The sequence below is a fragment of the Lycium barbarum genome, chromosome 12 (genome assembly GCF_019175385.1).
Source record: "Lycium barbarum isolate Lr01 chromosome 12, ASM1917538v2, whole genome shotgun sequence".
Classification (NCBI taxonomy): domain Eukaryota; kingdom Viridiplantae; phylum Streptophyta; class Magnoliopsida; order Solanales; family Solanaceae; genus Lycium; species Lycium barbarum.
In genome coordinates this window covers 21,641,026-21,666,708 of record NC_083348.1, presented here as the reverse complement: position 1 = coordinate 21,666,708, position 25,683 = coordinate 21,641,026, and positions in this window count along the sequence as shown.

Below are 25,683 nucleotides of genomic sequence, written 5' to 3'. Positions count from 1 at the left end.
GGCCATGGGCCTGTTTGTTTGAGGAATTGACTGAATATAGGATCCAGTGGATGTTTCCCGACTTCATATCTGAAATTGTGGTGGTTCAGGAAAAGAATTTTCCCTTTGTGACATTAGCAGGGGTTCGAGGAGTCCGTCTTTATTATCCATCTCGGGTTTTAAGGCAATTTTGTAGAAGGAAAGTGATACCTCAGGTAGGAAATCCTAAGCAGTTCATCATTGAGAACATAGAGCAGAAGATCAAGAATGCCGGGGTGATCCTCAGAGAATGGAATGGTCACGTGAGTTAGGGTCCAGATATTTTAGCTCTGGACAGGTTCGAGGCAGGGTGTGACCCAGGGTATCATGAATGGCTACAGGGACACTTGGCCCGTGCATCTATCCCAAAGCCCACACATCATCACGATGCCTATGAAGAAGAGCATCTGAAAGAATGTTTAGAAATCACAGATGAGCACTTATCCAAGAGTTTAAAAGAAACAGATCTGGTGATAATTAGGATGGAGATGTACCAAGCACGGCTTTGGATTCAGACCACCCTTCGGAGGGCCAAGAAGGACAAGACAAGCCATTCATCGAAATCAGCTACTGGAGGAGAACCCTGCTAATATATTGCTTTATAACAAGCCCCATGTCGGCTTCATCACCTTTGTAATTCCTTCGGGGAAGATATTTTTATTATTATTTATTAGCTAATGATGTTTTTTCGGGGTAATGGTTCACTTTCACAAATGGCACTTGCATGTTTCAAGAGATTAAGAGAGCCTTCACGCAAAAAGGCTTTAGGAACGCGAATAATATAAATATCTGCAAAGTACATGAATGCTTGCTACGTGTTTCACATTCCTATTTGCTATGTGTGTTATAATATATTAAGGCTTGAATACATTGGATCCGATGATCTAAACTACATACCAAAAGAAAAACCCCCAGGCTTAAAACTTACCCAAATTTATCTCCATAAAAGGCTGACTTACAGTGGCAAACCAAGGAGAACAAGAAACGCGAACTCTGGGAGAGACAGCTGAGATGTTGAGAGACAAGGTACTGCAAATGGAGAAGCACCTCCAAGAAATAGGGAGGAAAATTGAGGAAGTGGACAGATTATTGGAGATGGTTGGGAACCCGCCAGAGGGCATACCCTAGGAACAATACTATGGGAATGTCCCAAAAGAAGTAAGGGATTTGGTGCTGAACTATGTACCTTTAGAAAGAAGGCCTATGACGCCTAGAGAGGGGTCTCCGGGAGGAGTGAATCAAAACCAAGGAGCTAGATCAGACCCGTGGGTGACAGAATCAGACCTGCAAGAGGAGTTAGCGCCTCAGTAGAAAGCCTCCAAAGCTGTCGAGGAAAAACAACCAGAAGAAGAGCCCCAGGATATGCAGGGGGAGGAATTAGAGCCCGTTGACGTAGAGGTTGAGTGAGAGGAAGAACCATTTGAGATGTTTCCTGAGTTTGCAGAGGAGGAGAATAATGCGAATGAGGAATCTGACTACTATGCCCCAACCAACGAGGAGTCTGACTTCTATGCACCGTCGCCCATGATAGTACCTGCCACCTCAACCATGGCATCTGAGAATTTCGGAAGAGCAGGCCCTTCCGAACCAGCCTGGTGGGGCATAGTCTTCAAAGCCCATTCCTCTCCATTCAGATTAGCTCCACGGCATGTCACCTGTAAGGAGGTATACGAAAGGATGGTCGCCACAGGAGTGTCTTGCACCAATAGGGCTAGGCTTTCGCCGCCGGAGTTGGTGTACGCATACAAAAGGTGCCCTTTTCACCTCAAGCAGGCCGGTCATACCTTGAACGAGTGTCTGGGGTTAAGGAGAAAAATTTGTAGCTTGATCGATGATAGGATCATTGGGACCTTGTGGGGGCCACACACCTTGCTAGTCCATGACCCTATTATTCCTAGAGAAGGGGTCACCGCTAGCACTCTGGCGATATGATTTCACGGTCTTCGAGGAGTCATATCCCGCATCTTCTCAACTCTAGCTACTATAAGAAAGATTAGACCCGTGGAACCTGCTCACGAACTCGCGCCATTAGGGCCCAACAGGAACAAATTTTGCCTGTATCATACAGGAGCTATGGGGCACGACATAGAAGAGTGCCATGCATTCAAGCTTGAACTCGAGCACAAGATCAGTACAGGAGAGATCCTGGTCATCTTACCCCCACAGTGTTGAGATGAAAGGGAAATGAAAGAGTGAGTTCGTAAGGACAGCGACTCGCGAAACTATATTTTTTGGTAGATATTAGATGTCCCCATTTTTTGCACATAAATAGTTACCCCCTCCCCCATAAATATTGTAAGGAATCGCGCCGACCTGACGTCCCTATGGAGAAATATGCGAGAAGCCCTAGCTGGGCCTAGTTTGGGGGATATCTCTAACTAAGTTTAGCCCAAAGGATATTTAGGAAAAATATATATCCTCTTTTTGTAAAACAAACTATGATAGGACCTAATTTCCCCTGGTGGGATACGTAGGTAGTCTACGTAAGACTCGGCCCCAACATAATATAAATTATAATTCCCCTCATTTATTCTGTAACAGGGAAGGGTTTGCCAAAGTAAGTCAACCATAAGGGTCATTAAACCAAGCTCCACCCAAACATCAAAGGCCCATAAATGTCCGAACCTTTGGAACAAATGGTCAAAAGTATTCAAGCTTAATATATGACTTTATGTGCTATGTGCGCTTTAAATATCAACATGTAATATTTTGCCTTTATATTTTGTGATAAGTAACTAACTTTTTCTACCGTTGAGTTATTCTTATCTTATAGAACAAGGCCGATTAGCATAGTACTGAAAACTGGCATACTTCACAAGATCCAAAGCCGCGTTAGCATCCCTCGCAGATAAAGGTAAAGAGAAGATGACTGGTACACCCGATAACAGAAATGAGCTCGCTCTCTGTGACGGAGATGCTCATGACCCACAAGAAGTATCATCTCAAGAAGATGTGATTGCGACATTACTGACTGCCTTTACGGCTCTCCAAGAAAAGGTGGCTAGGAATAAGGCGACAAATGCAGACAAGGATGCCTCAACGGAGGAAACAAGGCCTCCTCTTCTGTTCCCCTTACTAAGCTCCCCAATGCCCAATCATTTTCCTATATACCCACCAGGAACCATCCCACCTCCACTAGGCTCCACCAACCCAAACCATGCCGGTCCTTCCTACCGTACTGCTCTACCAACAAAATACACTCAAATCCCAGGGACCACTCACTCTGTCCCTTCTTACCAGGTTCCTCAGCCGGTTTTCATTAATCCAGCAGGCCAAGTATGTGCTCCAGCTCTACCAACTTGGCAGACCACCACTGCCCCGCTCAACCATACCACCCACCAAGTATCATTCTTTACTCCCAACATCCTAAATGAATTCTCCCCCGAGCTTAAAGAGCTAGATCATTATGAAGAAATAGAAAAGGCTTGGAGGGCTGAACAAGATAAGCGGGAAAGGGATATGGAAAGGAAGATAGATGAAATAGTTCCAGACCGCTATTACCTTGAAACGGTCAAGCAGAAATTGATAGAAAACTATAGGGAATTTTTCAACAGATGGAGGGCCGAGGCAGCCCATGTGTAGCCACCGATGTGTGAGGGAGAGCTAGTTTCTGTGTTTATCAGATCCTAGGAGCCTGATTTCTACGACAGAATACTGTCCATGGCTGGGAGGTCGTTTGCGGAGTTAGTCAAAATGGGAGAGGCCATAGAAGATGGTCTCAAATATGAGAAAATAGTTAGTGTCTTACAAGGCATCTAGACAAGCTACTGCGGGAATCTTTAGCAAGAAGAAAGAGGACGTGGAAAGCATACACATTCCAAACCCAAGCACGAAAGAACCACAATCCTCCCACATAACTACATCCCTCATAAATTATCCAACACATGTGTATTAAGCACAACCAAGCTTTACCGCAATTGTACCAGCTTACGTGGATCCGCTTAGTGTCTGTGTGCCCGCACCCACTTACCAAACACCACTTCAACAAAATTATCGCCCACTACTAAATAATCCACTACAAGCATATCAACTACCTTAGAATTACCAAAATCAACTGCCACACCCATCATACAATGCCCCACGTCCAGCTTTCGAGAAGAGGCCAGTAAGAGAATTCACAATGCTCCTCGAGCCTAGGGATCGGCTCTTCGAAAGGCTATTGGCCGCAGGCTTGATTCAGAAGGTCCCCCCAAAGCCAGCACAGCCGGGGAATAGATTTTACAGGGCTGATCAGACTTGTGCCAATCATTCAGGAGGAAATAGGCACAACACCGAAGACTGCATAACTCTTAAGCACAAAATCCAAGATCTGATCGACAAAAGGGAAATCATTTTGGAAACCGCAGCTCCTAATGTGAACACAAATCCGTTGCCCAATTATGGAAAAAATAGAGTCCACATGATTGAGAGGAATGAGGACTGGGAAGCTTGGAGAGCATTGGTCCCCAGAGCAGTCGAATCCCTAGAACAAACAGTAGCCTCCCTCACACTCCAGGAGCGCCCCAATATTTAGGCTTTGATTCCAGCACCGGGAGCCACAAAACCTGTACTAAGGTTTAAGACCTTAGTCCCAGTACCTATGGTAGCACAAACAACACAACAAATCGCACTCACACCGAAAGAGCTAATCACTGTACAAGAAGCTATGGCTCAAGGCATGACCCGCTCGGTGAGGTGTTACACTCCGGAAAAGTTAGCTCAGAATGCTACAAGGAAAGAAAACACCCAAAAGAGAGCAATAGCTGAAGGAGAAGCTGAAGATTTCTAGCGGCGCATGCAACCAAACGACTACTCCGTCGTTGAGCATTTGAAGAAAACACCAGCATAAATATCAGTATTGTCATAACTAGCCAGCTCCCCATTGCACAGGCAGGCCCTCATGATAGTATTGGATGACGCACACGTACCAGCTGGTACGAGCAGCGAAGACTTGGCTAGGCTGGTAGCCCACATCATCGGAGAACACAAAATCTGCTTCTTAAAAGAGGATTTGCTAGCAGAAGGAACCTCCTACAACAGAGCCCTTAACATCACCGTGTAGGGTTATGGCAAAGTAATAGGGAGAGTACTTGTGAACAATGGATCGGGAATTAATATTTGTACTATCACTACATTGCCACAACTTGATTGTAAAGTGGGCAAGATTTACCAGAGTGGGACAAACTTTAGGGGATTTGATGGATCTCTAAGTGATTCCCTAGGAGAGATAGACCTACAAATCCAGGTCGGACCTACATCCTTTACTGTAGAATTATAGGTCATGGCAATCACTGCCAACTACAACATGCTCTTGGGAAGACCCTGGATCCACTCCGTCAGTGCAGCACCATCAAGTTTGCACCAGGACATAAAATTTGAATGGCAGGGCTAGAAAATTGTGGTCGAAGTTGAGAAGGATGCCAGAAGCATCCTTACAACATTGTACCAGCAATCGAAGAGAGTCCCAATAGATCAAACTTCCACGTGGTGGAATACGTTGGGGCCACTCATGTGAGGAAGAGGTCGATAAACCTATGCCAGCAGTCTACAAGATGATTGCTTCCACCATGCTGAGAAGTGGCTTTGAAATAGGAAAGGGTCTAAGAAGAGACCTCAAAGGGATAACAAAGCAGTGCTAATCCTAAAAACGAATTACCACTTTGGTCTAGGGTATACTCCTAACGAAGACGAGTTCACAAGGGAAATCAAAAGAGAGCCCCGAATAAGGAACTTACCTCGTCAAATTTTGGGCATATACCAGTCGTTCCCCCGAAAGATGCCGATGCTGAATGAAGAAGAACCTGATGGGGGTCTCGAGTCGCTGTTCCTGGAAGAGGGATGCTACACGGTCATTGAAGAAAGTCAGGAGATACTCACCATACGTAGTCTGAGGCCAGGAGAGCGCTTGAACAATTGGACATCCACTCCCCTCTTGGCTCCTCGCTAGAGAGATGGATTTTCCAAAAAAAAAAAAACCTTTTGGTGAAAGCAGCGACATCGGCTGGGGCCTGAATGATCACCTTTTCTAAATTACGTTGTGATGTTTAAAAATGGAAATGGTCCGACGTTGTTCCAAACCAAGACCACAGATTATAATCAATTACTCTTGAATTGATGAAAAGCCTCGATCTACATATAACTGCTACCTTTACCAGATAATAATAACGAAAATTTTCTAACTAACAACACATACGAACAATTATAAACCTAACTTTACTTTGCCTCTCCTTTTCAGTAGTAACCATAATAAAAAAAACGAAAATGTCATGACGTGTCGTGAAACGAACGAGGAAAACAGCCAACAAGAATACGAGGAGTACGATGAATCGATAATGATGCCAGAGGGACTGGTAGAAGAGTTGGAAGACCTAAAAGAAAGAAGAAGCCAAATATGGATGAAACTGAGGTGATCAACCTCGGTGACGAAGAGCATGTCAAGGAGACACGAATCAGTGCTCACTTGCAAGCTCCACAGAAAGAAGAGCTCACAGCTCTATTGAAGGAATATGTTGACGTTTTTGCCTAGTCATACGCGGATATGCCAGGATTAATCACTGAAATAGTGGCCCACATATTACCCATGAAAGAGGGTTTTGCTTCAGTCAAACAAAAGACGTGAACATTTAAACCAGACATGAGTTTCAGGATAAAGGACGAAGTGGAGAAACAAATCAAGTCTAGAATAGTGGAGGTGACGTCCTACCCCACTTGGGTGGCCAACATAGTGCCAGTACACAAAAAGGACAAAAAGACACAAATCTGTGTGGACTACTGAGATCTCAATCGGGCGAGTCCGAAGGACAACTTTCCCCTCCCGAACATCCACATTCTAATAGACAACTGCGCTAGGCATGAGCTGCAGTCATTCGTGGATTGTTTCGTTGGGTACCATCAAATACTCATGAGCAAAGAAGACACTAAAAAGACAGCCTTTATCACCCCTTGGGGAGTCTACCATTACAGGGTAATACTGTTTGGCCTCAAAAATGCCGAGCCACATACATGAGAGCTATGACTACCCTGTTCGACGATATGATGCATCGAGAGATTAAAGTCTATGTGGACGATGTCATCATAAAACCCAGGGAAAGTTGGGAGCATACCGTGCACTTGCGCAAGTTATTCGACAGACTTCGCAAACTTGATCTAAAGCTGAACCCTGCAAAGTGCGCTTTTGGAGTACCTATGGGTAAGTTGCTTGCATTCAAAGTCAGCCGTGGGGGTATTGGACTAGATCCTACCAAAATTAAAGCAATTCAGGAGTTACCACCTCCCAAGACCAAGAAAGAAGTCATGAGCTTCTTGGGAAGGCTAAAATACACATGATGGTTCATAGCTTAGTCAACCGTGATTATAGAGCCAATCTTTAAGTTACTCAAGAAGGATGCTCCTACAAATTGGAAGGATGAATGAAAAGAGGCATTTGACAAAATTAAGAGATACCTTTCATATCTTCCCGTCTTAGCTCCACCCAGGCAACGGAATCCTCTGTTATTGTATCTGTCGGTATCAAAGAGTGCTTTCGGGTGCATGCTCGCCAAGCATAATGAAGAGGGCAAAAAGGAACATGCCATCTACTATTTAAGCAAAAAGTTCACTTCCTACGAAGCGCGTTATACGCTCATAGAGATAACCTGTTGTGCTTTGACCTGAATTGCCCAAAAACTGAGAAACCACCTATCGGTGCTTACCATTCACCTCATATCCAGAATGGATCTACTGAGATACATTTTCTGGCAACCAATGCCCAAAGGAAAATTAGCTAATTTGCAGATGCTACTAAGCGAATTTGACATCGTGTATGTAGCGCAAAAGGCGATTAGAGGACAAGCCCTAGCGGATCGTCTGGCAGAAAGTCCCATCGATGATGAACTGGAACTATTACGAACTTTCTTCCCAAATGAGGAAGTGATGGCTGCGGAAGAAGAGGTGGATGAAACATACTCGGGCTGGAGACTATTCTTCGATGGAGCAGTGAACTACAAAGGATCATGCATTGGGGTGGTGTTGATATCAGAAACAGGGCAACACTATCCAATGGCCACAAAACTCAACTTCAGATGTACCAACAACATAGCGGAATCCGAAGCATGTATCCTCGGCCTTAGGATGGTGTTGGACATGATCATACAAGAGTTGTTAGTAATCGAGGATTCTGATTTGCTCATAAATCAAGTAAAAGGAAATTAGGCAACCAAAAATGATAAGATACTCCCATATGTGAATCTGGTAAAGAGATTGTGCTAGATATTCAAAAGTATTGACTTCAGGCATACTCCAAGGGCTCAAAATGAGTTCGTAGATGCATTGGCTACGATAGCATCTATGATCCAACACCCTGAAGTACCCACATTGATCCATTAGAGATCACATTGAGAGAAAACTAGGCTCACTGCGCCCATGTCGAGGCCAAGCCAGATGGCCAACCATGGTATGCGAACATCAAAGCCTACCTAGAGAAAGGAGAATATCCCCCAGAGAGTTCAGCAAATCAAAAGAAGACTATCAGGAGGTTGGCTAATGGGTTTTTCTTGAACAAAGAAGTGTTGTACAAAAGGACCCCTAACCTTGGGATCGTCAGGTGTGTGGACGCCGAGGAGGCTACAAAATTGCTAAAAGCGGGGCACGCAGGGGCATGCGGACCCTACATGAATGGATTCATCCTTGCTAAGAAAATCTTGAGGACAGTATACTACTGGATGACCATCGAGCATGACTCCTGTAAATTCGTGCAAAAGTGCCACCAGTGTCAGATACATGGCGATCTAATCAAAATTGCCCCCATAGAATTACATGCAATGAGCTCACCTTGGTCGTTCGTGGCATGGTGGATAGACGTCATAGGACCCATCGAGCCTCCGGTCTCCAACGAACATCGTTTCATCTTAGTCGCCATAGACTATTTCAATAAATGGGTGGAGGCAACTTCCCACAAATCAGTGGCCAAGAAAGTCGTGGCCGACTTCGTCAAAAACAATCTAATATGTCGCTTTGGTGTGCCGGAATCCATAATCACAGACAGTGGTGCCAATCTGAATAGCCATTTCATGAAGGAAATTTGTGAGCAATTCAAGGTTACCCACAAAAACTCTACTGCCTACCGGCCACAGACGAATGGAGCCGTAGAGGCCGCCAACAAGAACATCAAGAGAATTCTGAGAAAAATGGTTGACAGTTACAAGAATTTGCACGAGCAGGTACCTTATGCTTTGTTGGGTACAGAACGAATACCCGAACTTCCACTGGAGCTACCTCATATCTTCTTCTCTACGACACAAAAGCAGTCATACCTGCAGAAGTGGAAATCTCTTCACTCAGGATCATCTAAGAGGCAGAGCTAAAAGTCACTGAATGGGTCAGAAATCGTTATGAGCAACTGGTCATGATAGAGGAAAAGAGGATGGCGGCAGTCTGCCACGGACAGCTGTACCGGCAAAAGATGTCTCGATCCTTCAACAAGCAAGTTATGACCCGACTCTTCCAGGTCGGGCAACTCGTACTCAAGCGATTCTTTCCTCACCAAGAGGAATATAAAGAGAAATTCGCGCCAAACTGGCAAGGGCCATACATGGTCAAGAAAGTACACTTAGGAAGGGTTGTAGTCCTAGCCGATATGGATGCCCAAGGCCATCAATACAGACGCATTCAAGAGATACTAAATTTAGGATTCCTTTTGCTTGTAATCGCATTATTATTTCTGTGTAATTGTATCCTTTGCATGTAATCGTACTTTGTAATAGAATAGGAGAAAACAAATCATCTATGTAATGAACTACACAATGACCTGACTTCCCCACAGTGGGATACGTAAGCAGTCTATATCGGACCCAGTCGCATTATTAGTAAAACCAAAACTCAATTACTTTATTCCGAACTACATTCGACCAGAATTCCTGCTACGACAGGATACGTAGGCGCTCTTGTGCTCGATCATCATAAAAGGAAAACCAAGAAAACCTTAGGAAACTACAGAGACAGTAAGGGGGAAAAGTCAACAAGATCAAGCTTGTAAGGGTTAGCACGATAATCGGACAATATCAACCCTACACTGGGCATCAGAAATAGTCAACAAGGAAACAAATAAGTAAACCAATACACTGGGGAAGAATTTTTGAGGGACCTCAAAAATTCCTGCATAGCAAGACAAAACAAGGGTCAAATCCTGAAATCGAGGCAAAATTCTTTAGAAAGATCTCAAAAATTCTATTAGCACGAAAGTCAGCAATCATACCTCTGGGAAGAATCGGAAGGCCTTGTTCAAAGAAAACACACGTCATGACACATAAAAAACAAAACAAACATTTATTTTAAGGAAAAGCGACATGCATTTTATAAAGTTTTTTACTCTGAATTTTCAATAACATAATTACATCCCCAGAAAACATCTCTCGAAATACCGAGCTAAAATGGGTTCGAAAGAGCATCAAGAGGAGACACCAGATGAGAAGACAACAACGCTAATCGACTTCTTAGGAAACTCACAATTTTTCTGTGGATGCAGATGTTTTTTCATTTACAGGATAGCAAGCACATCACCAACCGATTTACTCACAGCAAAGGCGGAAGGCAAAACTCATCCTTGTAGAGAAGGACCAAAAACGTCACAACAAAAATGGGTAATAAAGATACATCTGACTGCTCGAGTGTCACGACCCTAATTACTGATCGTGCGGGCACCTACCTTATTATCACTAGTAGGCGAACCCTTATCCGTTAACCCATTAATCATTAGCCAATTTCAACTTCTTTAATCATTTGTACTTAAACAATCAATGATCATGTGAATGAATAACTAAATAAACAGTTCATAATCAATAGATAATATATGTGGGGAAGTCTAACTATTACACCCCAAAAATCTGAAAGTCATTGTACAAGGACTCTAACTAACAATGTCTAAAGAATGAAGTATATCTCAACTATAATAACAAATAATGTCTGGAATAAGAATAGACATCTGGAAAGAGAGATCTTCAGGTGACATGGCATGGATAGAACCTCACCCTCGGATCTGATCGAGCAAAATAGCTTCAAGCTAGAGATGTAATCGGGATGAAATCTCCGGAACACAATCTGCACTAAAAAAGGGTGCAACAAGGTAGTATCAGTACAAACACTATGTACTAGTAAGCAACATATGCCGACTAAGATTTGTTCACGTATATAAGCATAAAATCAACCAGATAAACAAATAGGCACTTAATACTCAAATCCAAGTCACAAAATATCCCATAATAGAGTCACAACCTAAGATAAAGCTCCTAAACCACAAGTCTGTCAAATTTCAATAACCTCACATGATAATCACAAGTCCAAGTTCCTTCCCTTGGTAGAGTCACTAATCCACAACTTAACTCAGTCAATGATCATAACAATACCACAACATCCGTTTCAGCAAACACACCAACATCTGAAACAACGAGACATATAATAATGCAGAATAAAATGTAATGATGTGCAATGCAAAATATGATGATGTGCAATGCAACGAAATGCGATGCCCCGGCCAAATACACATTGTACACACATGCTATTGATGTCATAGCTCAGTAGTCATGACCTGCAGGGGACCCATGGTGTCCATGTACCACTCGTTCCAGAATACTCTTCTGACCCGAGCACAAACCTCCGCTCCGGAATAAACCTCGGACGCGGGACATATCAATGTACCTTTCGATTCCGGAACTATCCTCGGACCAGGAGCCCATAATTTAGGTCACATGTGTGCCTTTTCATACATACATATACACCACTCATTTTCAGAATGAACCTCAGAGCACGAGCTCACAACTAGCCTCAAATAGTATCACAAGTTCAACAAGAAGATTATATTAACTTCTTCACTAATTACACATCACAATGTATGTCTCAATGTATTTTAGTTCATTAGCATTTATGGACTTTGAACAATTTGCGATAACAATGTCAAACGCAAGGCATCACGCCATAAGTCTTTCATGAATCCTTACCAAATCATTTCCATCATACATGAGTGTATGAATGCATAAATGAGTGTAAACATGGTAAATCAATACAAACCCAAACAGTGAAGGTACAAGTAACAAAGCCACAAGTTATATCAAGACTTGGATCAACTCGACCATGAAATGAATCATACAAACCGTCTCAACCAACATAAGAGTCCATGTCCCTCTTTACTTCCTCGTATAGCAAGTACGCCTCACACTAAGTCTTGTATCACCAAGAAGCTCCATTTTTGTATATATTATCATCAACAGTAAATCACACATCAAGTTTTCATCAACGTATTTTCATAACTATATAAATCACAATTCAGGTCTACACCCAGTATTCTTTCCTTTCTCCGTTGATATGTGTCACATTAAAAGAGAATTGAGTACAATATGACAATTCATGTAATAAGTCTAATCACAATAACGGCACAACGAGCCACCAACAACTACAATCAGCCTAATGGAAATCCATCCCGAATCGCCACAGTATGAATACAATTACACCTCATATTTTAGTACATAAAGTAGTGGCGATGACCCCACAAAATCAGAAGTCATACCAACCTAGCTAATATCCAACCAAAACACCATGTCCGAAGACCTAATCATGCTTTCTCCCATCAATTCTACACAATACATACGTTTCACTAATCAAAGTCTAACTAAAGTAAGCCATAACCTACCTCGAATGCAAAACAGGAACCACGAACTACTCCTCACGAGTCTTCTATTTTTGAAGCGCCTCATAACGGTCAAAGTCTAACAATATGATGCAAAGTAAGCAACAAACCATGTATTTTAAATAAGAACAACAATTTGGGAAAGAAGACCCGCTTACTCCTACCCCTTTTTTAATGGATGAAAGCATCCTTTAATCGTGAATTTATCATAACTTCTATCTCTACAATCATTAACCTTCAATTCATGGGTTTCTAATCAATTTACCCTTTCAAACAAATTTTGGGAAAAACTTTCCATGTTTATTAGAACCCTAAGTCTCAACATGCAATTCCAACCATAAGAAATCAAATTCTCCTCCTAGAAAGTGATAATCTATACTCCTAGATGATTAATCAACAACAAAATCAACAACCCACCAATTATTTAAGGGTTTACTAATTCTAGGGTTCTAGGATTTTCACCCACCATTGATGGACCTCTTAAAATAATCATGGAACTTGAAGAATAAAGTAAAAGGAAAAAATAAAGATGGGAACTTACCCTCCAAGATGCTTTCACCAAAGAATGGAATGAATTTTGCCTCCTTCTCTCTTGAAAACTGACTTTGGGGTCTTGGGGTTAAGGGTTCGAAGTTGGGGTCTAAAATATAGACATTCCGTCCCCGTTGACCGCCGTGGCGGTCTCCAGACCACTGCATCGGTTCCACTATAGCGGCCTCTTGGTCGCTATAGCGGACCTGCCAGAACAGTCCATACTAAAACGGGCATAACTCCCTCATACGGAGGCTAAACGCGTCGATTCTTTTTCCTATAGCTTCGTAATTGGGATACAGATCTAATGGTTCAGACCTCACTCAAAAAAAGGTCGAATGATCAATATGGATCTGTGTCTATCCGCAAACCTCCGGCGAAAACACCGAATACGAGCGCGACAAAACCCAAACCCATCTGAAACTCTTCGGAACCTCACCAAAACTTGTCGACAAGTTCAAAATCATCATATTAACATGTTGGAACTTCTGAAACATTGACACAGGGTCATTCTAACCCGGCGTTGATTGTGGTCAACTCCAACTCGTCAACTTAACTAGTTTCTCCATCAATTATTCAATTACACTCGAACCTTGCGGAAACCAACCCAATTCTTCATTAAGTCATAGATCATACTAATGGGACTTTGGGAAGGGTCAAAAAAGTTAAATGGGTCAAAACACTATAACGACTAAACGGGTTCATTCATTAAATCATAGATCATACTAACGCGTTTGACATTGTTATTGCAAATTGTTCTTAGTCCATACATGCTAATGAACTGAAATACATTGAGACATACATTGTGATGTGTAATTAGTGAAGAAGTTAATATAATTTTTTTTTGAACTTCTGAAGCTATTTGAGGCTAGTTGTGAGCTCGTGGTCCGAGGTTCATTCCGGAAACGAGTGGTGTATATGTATGTATGAAAAGGCACACATGTGACCTAGATTATATGCTCGTGGTCCGAGGATAGTTTTGGAATCGCGAGGTACATTGATTGATATGTCCCGCGTCCTAGGTTCGTTTCGGAGCGGAGGTTTGTGCTCGGGTCCGAGGAGTATTCAGGAACCAGTGGTATATGGACACCATGAGTCCCCTGCAGGTCATGACTACTGAGCTATGACATCAGTAGCATGTGTGTACAGTTTGTATTTGTCCAGGGCATCGCATTTCATTGCATTGCACATCATCATATTTTTCATTGCACATCATTACATTTTATTCTGCATTATTATACGTCTCGTTGTTTCTGATGTTGGTGTGATTGCTTAAACGTGCTTAATATTTCTAGGAAAATTTGGGTAGCATTTCCTCTGTTTATACAACTTTTCCCATATTCTATATCAACCCCCAAACACCCGTAACATCATTCATAATATCATAAATAACAATCATCATTTATCTACATTATCCACATTTCACAATTTCACTTCAATTTCCCCATAATCATGGTCATAATTCACTACTACATTCTTTCACGTATAATGCACATTCCATGTTCTAAATTTCATTCATAATCTACTTACAATCACAACATATCCATATTCATGATTCATTCCAAACTACTACTCAACAATAGCACTATTCCCACATTTATGACCCATTTTCTATATTCTTCAACAATCCAAGTGTTTCAACATCTCAATATCTTAAACATCATGAAAATATCATAAAACTTACCTTAGATATTGTAGGAACAATCCTTGAGTACCAATACTCTTCTTGCACCAAAACCCCTAACTCACTTCCTTTGAAATTTCTTGGCTTAGATAACTTTAATGGGTTTCATACTCTTGATTCTTGTTGGTTTGATGAAGTTCACCATCAATTTCCTTTGAATTCTTGTGGATGAAATGTATGGAAAATTCTAGAGGTCTTGAGAGAGATGAAAGAATGTAAGAGAATGAATTTAATAAAGTGGGAACACATTTATATAATCAGAACTTATTCAGCTCGTTGGGACTTCCACGGACACTTCCACGGTCCGTGGAATATTGTACGGCTCGTACAATCAGTCGTGGTTCACCATCAGGAGACCATCACCTCTGCTGGGTATTCTACGGACAAGTATACGGTCCGTGAAACATGGTCATGGAACTCACAGCTTTTTCCGAAGTTGTTCTTGTCGTTTCGTTTGATCTCCAATCCTTATACAACCTTCTTAACACTTGTTTAATACTTCATTAATGATCTAAACATCCCTATAAATCGTCCTCAAGACCTTACCAAACAATTCTTAACGCAATAATTTACAAAACCTTTCCTAAACCTCACTTATACTCCACTTATCTATATCAACCCTTATTTCATCAATTCATATAGCTTCAAGATCTTAACGTACACATTCTAAGACCACCAAATACTCGACTTATAGTCTTAAGAACTTCCTATTATCCTTAAGCTCGCATTGGTTCATTCACTATGCGACGACATGAAATTTCCAAGGTGTAAAAATAACAATACCACAACAGTCGTTTCAGCAAACACACCAACATCAGAAACAACGAGACATATAATAATGCAGAATAAAATGTAATGATGTGCAATGCAAAATATGATGATGTGCAATGCAATGAAATGCGATGCCCTGGCCAAATACAAACTGCACACACATGCTACTGATGTCATAGATCAGTAGTCATGACCTGCAGGGGACTCATGGTGTCCATGTACCACTGGTTCCTGAATACTCCTCGGCCCCGAGCACAAACATCCGCTCCGAAACGAACCTCAGACGCGGGACATATCAATGTATCTCTCGATTCCAAAACTATCCTCGGACCACGAGTCTATAATCTAGGTCACATGTGTGCCTTTTCATACATACATATACACCACTCATTTCCGGAATGAACCTCGGACCACGAGCTCACAACTAGCCTCAAATAGCTTCACAAGTTCAACAAAAATATTATGTTAACTTCTTCACTAATTACACCTCACAATGTATGTCTCAATGTATTTCAGTTCATTAGCATGTATGGACTTTGAAAAATTTGCGATAACAATGTCAAATGCAAGGCATCACGCCATAAGTCTTTCATGAATCCTTACCGAACCATTTCCATCTTGCATGAGTGTATGAATGCATAAATGAGTGTAAACATGGTAAATCAATACAAACCCAAACAATGAAGGTACAAGTAACAAAGCCACAAGTCATATCAAGACTTGGATCAACTCGACCATGAAATGAATCATACAAACTATCTCAACTAACATAAGAGTCTATGTCCCTCTTTACTTCCTCATATAGCAAGTACGCCTCACACTAAGTCTTGTATCACCAAGAAGCTCCACTTTTGTATATATTATCATCAATAGTAAATCACACATTAAGTTTTCATCTAAGTATTTTCATAACTATATAAATCACAATTCAGGTCTACACCCAGTATTCCTTCCTTTCTCCATTGATGTGTGTCACAATAAAAGAGAATTGAGTACAATATGGCAATTCATGTAATAAGTCTAATCACAATAACGAGGCAACGAGCCACCATCAACTACAATCAGCCTAATGGAAATCCATCCCGAATCGCCACAGTATGAATACAATTACACCTCATATTTCAGTACATAAAGTAGTGGCGACGAGCCTACAAAATCAGAAGTCATACCAACCTAGCTAATATCTAACCAAAACACCATGTCTGAAGACCTAATCATGCTTTCTCCTATCAATTCTACATAATACATACGTTTTGCTAATTAAAGTCTAACTAAAGTACCCCATAACCTACCTCGAATGCAGAACAGGAGCCACAAACTACTCCACACGAGTCTTCTATTTCCGAAGCGCCTCATAACGGTCAAAGTCTAACAATATGATGCTAAGTAAGCAACAAACCATGTATTTTAAATAAGAACAACAATTTGGGGAAGAATACCCACTTACACCTTCCCCCTTTTTAATGGATGAAACCATCCTTTAATGGTGAATTTATCATAACTTCTATCTCTACAATCATTAACCTTCAATTCATGGGTTTCTAATCAATTTACCTTATCAAACAGATTTTAGGACAAACTTTCCATGTTTATTAGAACCCTAAGTCTCAACATGCAATTTCAACTATAAGAAGTCAAATTCTCCTTCTAGAAAGTGATAATCTATACTCCTAGATGATTAATCAACAACGCACTAATTATTTAAGGGTTTACTAATTCTAGGGTTCGAGGATTTTCAACCACCATTGATGGACCTCTTAAAATAATCATGGAACTTGAAGAATAAAGGAAAAGGAAAAAAAATAAAGATGGGAACTTACCCTCCAAGATGCTTTCACCAAAGAATGGAATGAATTTTGCCTCTTTCTCTGTTGAAAACTGACTTTGGGGTCTTGGGGTAAAGGGTTCGAAGTTGGGGTCTAAAATATAGACATTCTGGCCCAGTTGGTGGCTGTGGCGGTCTCCAGACCACTGCAGCGGTTCCACTATAGCGGCCTCTTGGTCGCTATAGCGGGCCTGCCAGAACAGTCCATACTAAAACGGGCATAACTCTCTCATACGGAGGCCAACGCCTCTATCTTTTTCCTATAGCTTCGTAATTGCAATACAAATCTAATTGTTTAGACCTCACTCAAAACAAAGGTTGGATGAGCAATCTGGAGTCGTTTCTATCCACAGACCTTCGGCGAAAGCACCGAATACGACCGCGACAAAACCCAAACCCATCTGAAACTCTTTGGAACCTCACCAAAACTTGTGGACAAGTTCAAAATCATCATATTAACATGTTGGAACTTCTAAAACAATGACACGGGGTCATCCTAACCCGGTGTTGATCGTGGTCAACTCCAACTCGTTAACTTAACTAGTTTCTCCATCAATGACTCAAGTACACTCGAACCTTGCGGAAACCAACCCAATGACTTCATAAGTCATAAATCATACTAACAGGACTTGGGGAAGGGTCAACAAGGTTAAATGGGTGAAAACGCTATAACGACTAAACGGGTCGTTATAGAGTGTCACAGAGCGAATGAGCGTAAAGGAAAATCGGACCAAGAGGGTCACACAAAGAGTGAACATCAAATATATATCAGACCAAGAGGGTCACGATTGATGAGCATAAAGATATATATGACCAAAAAATTCATGACAAGCACAAAAGGGCACATCTAACCACAAGGGTCAACAACTAATACAACGGATGAAAGAAAGATTATCCAGCCACAAGGGCCATATTTGTCATCTGCATGCCAAAAGGGCCATTCATTTACTTTGCCAAGAGGTTCATTCATTCAAACAAGATAAGAGGGACATTCATTTACTTTGCCAAGAGGGCGATTCATTTATTTTTGCTAAAAGGGCCATTGATGCAAACTACCAAGAGGGCCATTCATACAAATAGCCAAGAGGGTCATTCATACAAATTGTCGAGAGGGTCATTCATACAAAGAGCCAAGCGGGTCATTCATACAAATTGCCGAGAGGGCCATTCATACAAATTGCCGAGAGGGCCATTCATACAATCTGCCCAGAGGTCCATTCATTCAAACAAGCCAAAAGGGCCATTTATCTAAAATTCCATGAAGAATATCTGCATATTTTCTAATCCAGGGAAGAGGCACACAACCACCAAAAAGGAGTCGGCTTGCTGAACCAAATCCAGACAAATTGCGGAGCAAACATGGAACTTTTTCTTATGCAACCAGTCAAGATAGGGTGCCTATGAGAGTCAAGCTCTTCGGCCAGGATTTGGAAGCCATCTAATCTCAAACTCAGCCACAACTTGTCTTATTTTTATTTGTTCCACTAAAAACCTCGACCGGTCGGATACACACCGGGAAGTTTGATGGTATTCCTGCATAAAGGATATACTCTTCTCCAGCAAGTCGAACAACATGTGACCTGATTCCCAGAGACCAGGGATATGTAGGAGAACTCAAGACCTGAGAGTCGGTCACATTCTAACAATTGTTCGGAGGAACCAATCACAACACTGGGATCTCTGGACTGTCCTTCCAAATCACTTCAAGGTCCTTAGTTGAGTTGAACTACAAGTGGCCTGAATTCTCATATAACCATGGATATGTAGGAAACCCAGAGACCAAGGTCCGGCCACATATGTGAAAATTGCATAAATATAAAAGGTGAAATGAGTCAGTTAGTCAAACATTAGGGTTAGTCAAATTTTGTTGCTTAGGGATGGCCCCACCATCCCCGAACACCAAAGGGGCAGTTGTTGACACCTAATTTTTGACCTCCCATAATTATTTTCTATCACTCAGGGTCCTTGGAAAATAAATAAAATGAGCTATGCATGTAAAGGGTCTAAATAAGTCTTTTATAAATTTATTAAGACCAATATTTTTCTTCTCTAATTGGTGAAAGAGTTTTCATGACATCATAAATTTATTAAAAATTAATGGGTACTTTTATGATATTTTATGAGACGCTGGTTAAATTTAATAAAATAATATATATATATATATATATAAGGAAAAAAAGAAAAAGGGTATTTTTTTAAAAAAATAATCATTTTATTTAATTCTTTAAATTAACAAAAATCAAAATTAGCAAATACTTTATTTAATCTATGAAGTTTGAGTAATTTAAATAATTAATCATTTCACCCTTTAATCTTTAATTTTGCAATTGTGTAAATTGCCAAAATTATGCATAATTGTCCATAAATGTTTTAATAAGGTTAATTAATCAATTGGGTTATCCTTACTGCAAATTGATTTTTAATTATTAATTATTTTTGTTATGGCCACAATTAAATTAATCAATTCATTATTTAAAATGATTAGGGTCATTTTTTGTAAAATCAGCCCCTTAATAGCTTTATTTGAAATAACCAGATTTCATTGGTTTAAATTTATTAAGGTCATTAATGCAATTTAATTTCAAAATTTAATAATTAGGCCAACTATGGCCATAATTGAAATAGTCAGTGGGATTAGAATTAATTAAGGCCATATTCGCAATTTTAGGTCCATTTACACAGTTGGCCATTTTTTTAAAAATAACTTTAATAAGATAATCATGTCCTAATTTCGTCTATAATTAAAATATTGTTACTAATAATCGCCTTAATTGTCAAATTATCTATTTTCTCTATATATACATATACTAAGTATACATATACATGTATACACTAGGTATACATATACATGTATACAATAAAAAGGGCCCTATCTATTTTATTTAAAAATCGGACCAGACCCTGCCCACCTAATGGACCAGACCCGACCCAAGTCAAGGTTTAATGAAGGGAGTAATACTCCCTCGTCTCATTTTATCAAACAAACGCAGCCTTACCCCTCCCTTTCCACCTTTTCCCTAAAACCACAGAAGCGTCGCCCCTTCGTCTTTCCTCTCTTATGCCAAAAATGGCTAAAATCCAAATGACTCAGACTTTTGATAGCCTTTTTATGATCAAAAGTGTGAAACCATTAATGTTCAACACGATTTCATTCAAAATTCATTCCAAACAAGGTAATAGATCCCTCTTTTTACTTATTTTTTTAGATTTCTAGTCAAACTTGTGATTTTCTGTTGCTTTAAGGTTATATTGTTTATTTTTTTCATGATTTCCTATTGATCCTTAACTATTGGTTCAGATCGACCCAAGATGGGTCGGATCTGACCACATACGTTGGCATGCCTTTAGATCTGAGTCGTTAATTTCATATGTTGAATGTTTGGTTCTGGAAATGGGGTTTGTCCCATATCGGTGATGTTACTCTTGGATAAATTTTTCGGGTTTTAATAGAACCCACTCTAAAAAAAAGGGGATCCAAAAAAAAAGGAAGAAGGGAGAAGAAATTTGATGTTACACTCCATAATAATCCGTGCTACTTGTATTAAAACAAGAAAGAATGAGTTAAGAAGGTTCAAGGAAAGTTAATTGAGTTAGTAAGAATATCGTTATATATATATGGTTTCCTTAAGTATCCCAAGGTGATACGGTTACCTAAAGAATTTGAAATCGCGCTATGAGTATGTATATGAAGTAATGCAAGTGACCTTTTAAAGTATTTGAGATTATTAGTAATGATATAGAGGATGGACAAAAGATATGAATATACTTTTGCGATTGGAGTTTCGTTAAAGCTTTGTGAGTTCTCTAGTTATGTTTAAGGTTATTGTGATTCTCTGAACCCTTTCGAGACGTGTATATGGATTTTTATGGATGTATATGAGTGTATATGTATGTATAATAGGTTACATGAGGTTGGAAGAGGATTAGAAGTTAAACGAAATGAATCGGAACAACTTCAATAAAATCTCGGACCAGATTTTTAGCCCATATTGTTGGAGGCATATATCCTTGTATATGAGGGGTTTTAAGGTGTTTCAAAAGCCTAAAATTAAGTTCATCGAGTCTAGTTTGCAACGCAACAAACCTCTCGTAAAAATAATATCGGGCTAAGGAGATATGGACGATGCAAGTTGGATTATTAAGTGGGGATTAAGACTTAAATATTCACAAATTTTGCACTAGTGGCCGTGTGGGGTCCACTAGCACATAAAAAAAATCAGATTTTTAGCCATGCTTAGTTGGGGGAACGTGTATGACTATATTGGGCAGCAAAATGGTCTCCTTGTTGACCAAAAGTCGCATGCCAACTCATTTCCCAACTAGACAAAGTGAACTTAGAGAGAGAGGCTCTCATCTTCACCAAGTGAAGGAGAGAGAGAGCCACGGCCAGCCATGGCAGTTCCACCACCATTGCACGGCCAGCCCTTATATTTTTCTCTTACCAATAAGTCCCTAAAGTGTTATACATATTCACCATTAAGTTTCAAGTGAAGGAGAAACCATAAACATGCCATACAAGCTCCTATAGCTCACGGCCAGATTTGGGTTCTTCAAGTAGATTCAAAAAATATATTTTGTTCAAGTGTTTCAACCCTTATCAAGGTGTATAGCAACGTGGAGTATCCATTTGAGCAACAAGAACAAGTATTAGTTCATTTCACAAGATTCTAGCAAAGTTAAGAAGCCAACTTGATCAGGTAAAAGTTGATCATTTTCTATGTGTTTGATGATGAAGTTGAACCGTGTGGACTGTTTTAGGACGAATTTTGAGGTGTTGTGAATATGTAAATGTACATTGCATGTATGAAATTATGAATGTTGGTGTTGAAATATGGTTATAGCCGAAGGGGCTGTTTTAGAGGTGAAGTTGTGTTGATATGAACATGTTGTTGTTTTGTTGAAGTATGGCCGTGTAGTGGACTGTTTTTGTGGAAAATAGTGAACTGATTTTACTTGGTATTTTGATGGTTGTTGTCATGAATTTTATGATGGGAATGAATTGAATATGTTGTAGTATGGATAAATGAATGAAAAGCATGAAGTTGTTGTGGTTGTGTTGAAGCCGTGTAGGGGGCTGTTTTAGGAGAAGTTATGGACTGTTTTGTGCCATATTTTGATTGTTGTTGTTATGGACATTGTGGTGTATTGTATGCATGTTGAATATGTGAATTAATGTGCTAAAGAAATGAATTATGTTGAAGCATACAAGCAGTCCAAAACAGTGGACTGTTTTAGTGCTAGAGGTGAAATTGTATGTGTTGAGTGTTGATTCTTGTTATGAACGTTTAGTGGAAGTGAAGCATAATGATTCAAGTTGAAATTGAGATGAATTGTGGGCTGTTGTAAGAATGGAAATGATGCTAAAACAGTTCCAAAAATCATGAATGTAATGTCATTAAACATGTTGTTGTCGTTGTAAGGTTTTAGTGTCGACAATGTAGCTATTTGCGTACGAATTTGGTGATATATTTATCGTGTAACTGCTGGTCGTATTTTACTAAAATTATATGAAATGAAGACATGAAATAATGTGTAAGAATCATATGTGGTTTGCTTGGTATGTTCGTAAACGTTCGCAAGAATTCCGGGCACCTTTATGTTGTTGGTTAGGGACTGTTTTGGGCGTGTTGTTGGTTAGGGACTGTTTTGGACGTGTCGTGGTTAGGAACTGTTTTGGACATGTTGTCTTCTTTAAATTGGAAAGACTAATGATAGTTAAGAATATATATTGTATTTACGTTGTTTGGGTTGTTGTAAAATTGCTACACGAAAACGTTAAGGCTACGGATTATTAGGAGTAACTTGAGAATGTAGTAGCCGTATGTGAATCGATATGGAATGTTGTATTTGGAATGTTATGTGGGCTGTCTGGATTGGTATTGAGCATATGATTATTGATGTTGGATCGGTTGTATGTAGTTGGTTTGAATGCGAACGAAACGTCGTCTAAATGTTTAAAAGGGATTGTTAACGTTAAAGTACGTATTGAATTCCCTCGTAGACTAATTGTAGCTCTTGATATCTTGATATAGGATAAGTGTTTTTGGGCAGCAAGTACAAGTTATAATACGACTAAACGCTAAAGGTATGTAAAGCCTATTCCTTCTTTCTTTTGGCATGTCCTAGACGTAAGTATGAAATGGTATGAACCTTGGGGTAAATTCTATTCTCTAGTTCCATGCATGACTTATGATTCTATATTTCCTTAAGGCTATTGTCATGTGCCTACTATATGATTGACTAATGAATGATGTATAGAAGTTCCTACTCTTAAAAGAATGGCATGAATAGAAGCATACTTGACTTTCAAAAACTACATCATGGAAATTGATACATGTACATGAAAGCTGAAACGTTCCTTGCTATGGCTTGTAATGAGAGTTGAAAAGAATTGAATATGATTATTATCCTAATACTTTAGAGCTGGTTAGTTGCTTATCTATTGAGTCTCAAAAGATGAATTGCATATATGTGGTTACTTATTATTCTGCTCGTGCTTACCGCTATATCCTTCACTGAGTCCCGGGCCAGGACACGTTTTCGTGCGCATGTTTACTATATATATGATGATATGATGATGTGATTATATGATGATATGATGATATGGAGATGGTGGCCAGGAGGGCATATTCCTTATTACCGAGTCCCTCAGGAAAGGGCCGGGACACGTCTATGTTTATGTTTATGATGCTATGATTATAATTACCGAGTCCCTCATTAAAGGGCCGGGACACGTTATATATGTTATATACAGAATGATTATGCAGCTTTGATTACAAAACACTATATTGACATTGATATGAGAACGAGACAGATGAAATATGTTCAAAGGCAAGTTTTATGAAATTCTGTTTGTTGCATTGAGTCCTATACACCTTGTCTCAGTATGAGTCTATTACTATGTTTCATGCTTTACATGCTCAGTACATATTCCGTACTGACCCCCTTTCTTCGGGGGGCTGCGTTCATGCCCGCAGGTACAGACGCTCATTTTGGAGATCCGCCAGCTTAGGATACCTATTCAGCTATTTTGGACTGCTCCTATGTTCCGGAGCCTAGCTTGTGATATAACTCCCTTTTGTTGTATCTATAAGTGTTTATTCGGGGTACGGCCTGGCCCTGTCCCGTCATATGATACTGTCATTACTCTTAGAGGTCTGTGGACATCTGTGTGGGTCTGTATATAGTTGTTGTTGCGTTGTATGAACATGACTTATGTTTGGGGCGTACCCATTCGTGATGGCAGCCTTGTCGGCTTGCATATGTATGTATGTTTGGAATGTTGCGTGTAGTGGCAGCCTTGTCGGCTTGCGTATATATATATATATATATATATATATATATATATATATATATATATATATATATATATGTTGTTGTTGAAAAGTTTTAACTCCTCAGAAGACATGTGCATATGACATACAGAATTGTGACAGCTTTAGAATAATGTCCTGTCTTTTCTAAACAAACAAGTTCATGACATGCTAGTTATAAATGATTACAGTTAACAGGCAATATGAGTGTCCAAATCGGGCACTAGTCACGGCCTACGGGGTTGGGTCGTGACATTTGAAAGGTTCAAGAAGCTAAAAAATTCGATTTTTAAAAGGTTCTCAGTAAAATTTTAATACTTTGACTTAAATAGTTGTAGTTTTTCTTAGTTCTAAAATTATTTTCTTGCTTATTTTTGCGTGGCTGAGTGTCGAGATTGGAAGCATAAGGCTCCCAAGTCCATTCTTTTTTTGGCTGCGCATATAAGAGCTAACTCATAATTCATTTTGTTCCCTTTTACTTAGAATTTTGCATAGCCTAAGGGTATTGTATTAGTTAAGCTGCTTGGTTTCTAAAATTTGCTAATGATGGTTCCTATTGTTAAAAGATGTCCCATTTAGTTGAGTGTTTAGTTTATGATTCACTTGAGGCAAAGTAGTGTAACCAGTTTGAATGCTATGTTGAAACTCATCTAAAATAGGCTGATTAGTTTTCATGGTAGCTTGTTTATTTATGTGACTTAAATGCTTCCATGTCAACTGTGAAATGGTATGGTTAATGTATCTTGAACATTCATTTTTCTTCCATCTTGAATGACTTTACTCATATAGAATAAAATAAAGTCAGGACTAGTTAACAGCTTGTTTTTTTTTTTATCAACTAATACACAAATTAAAAAATGGAATCTAGTTCAGTTTGGCTTGTGGGTTGGTAAACTAGTAGTTTAAA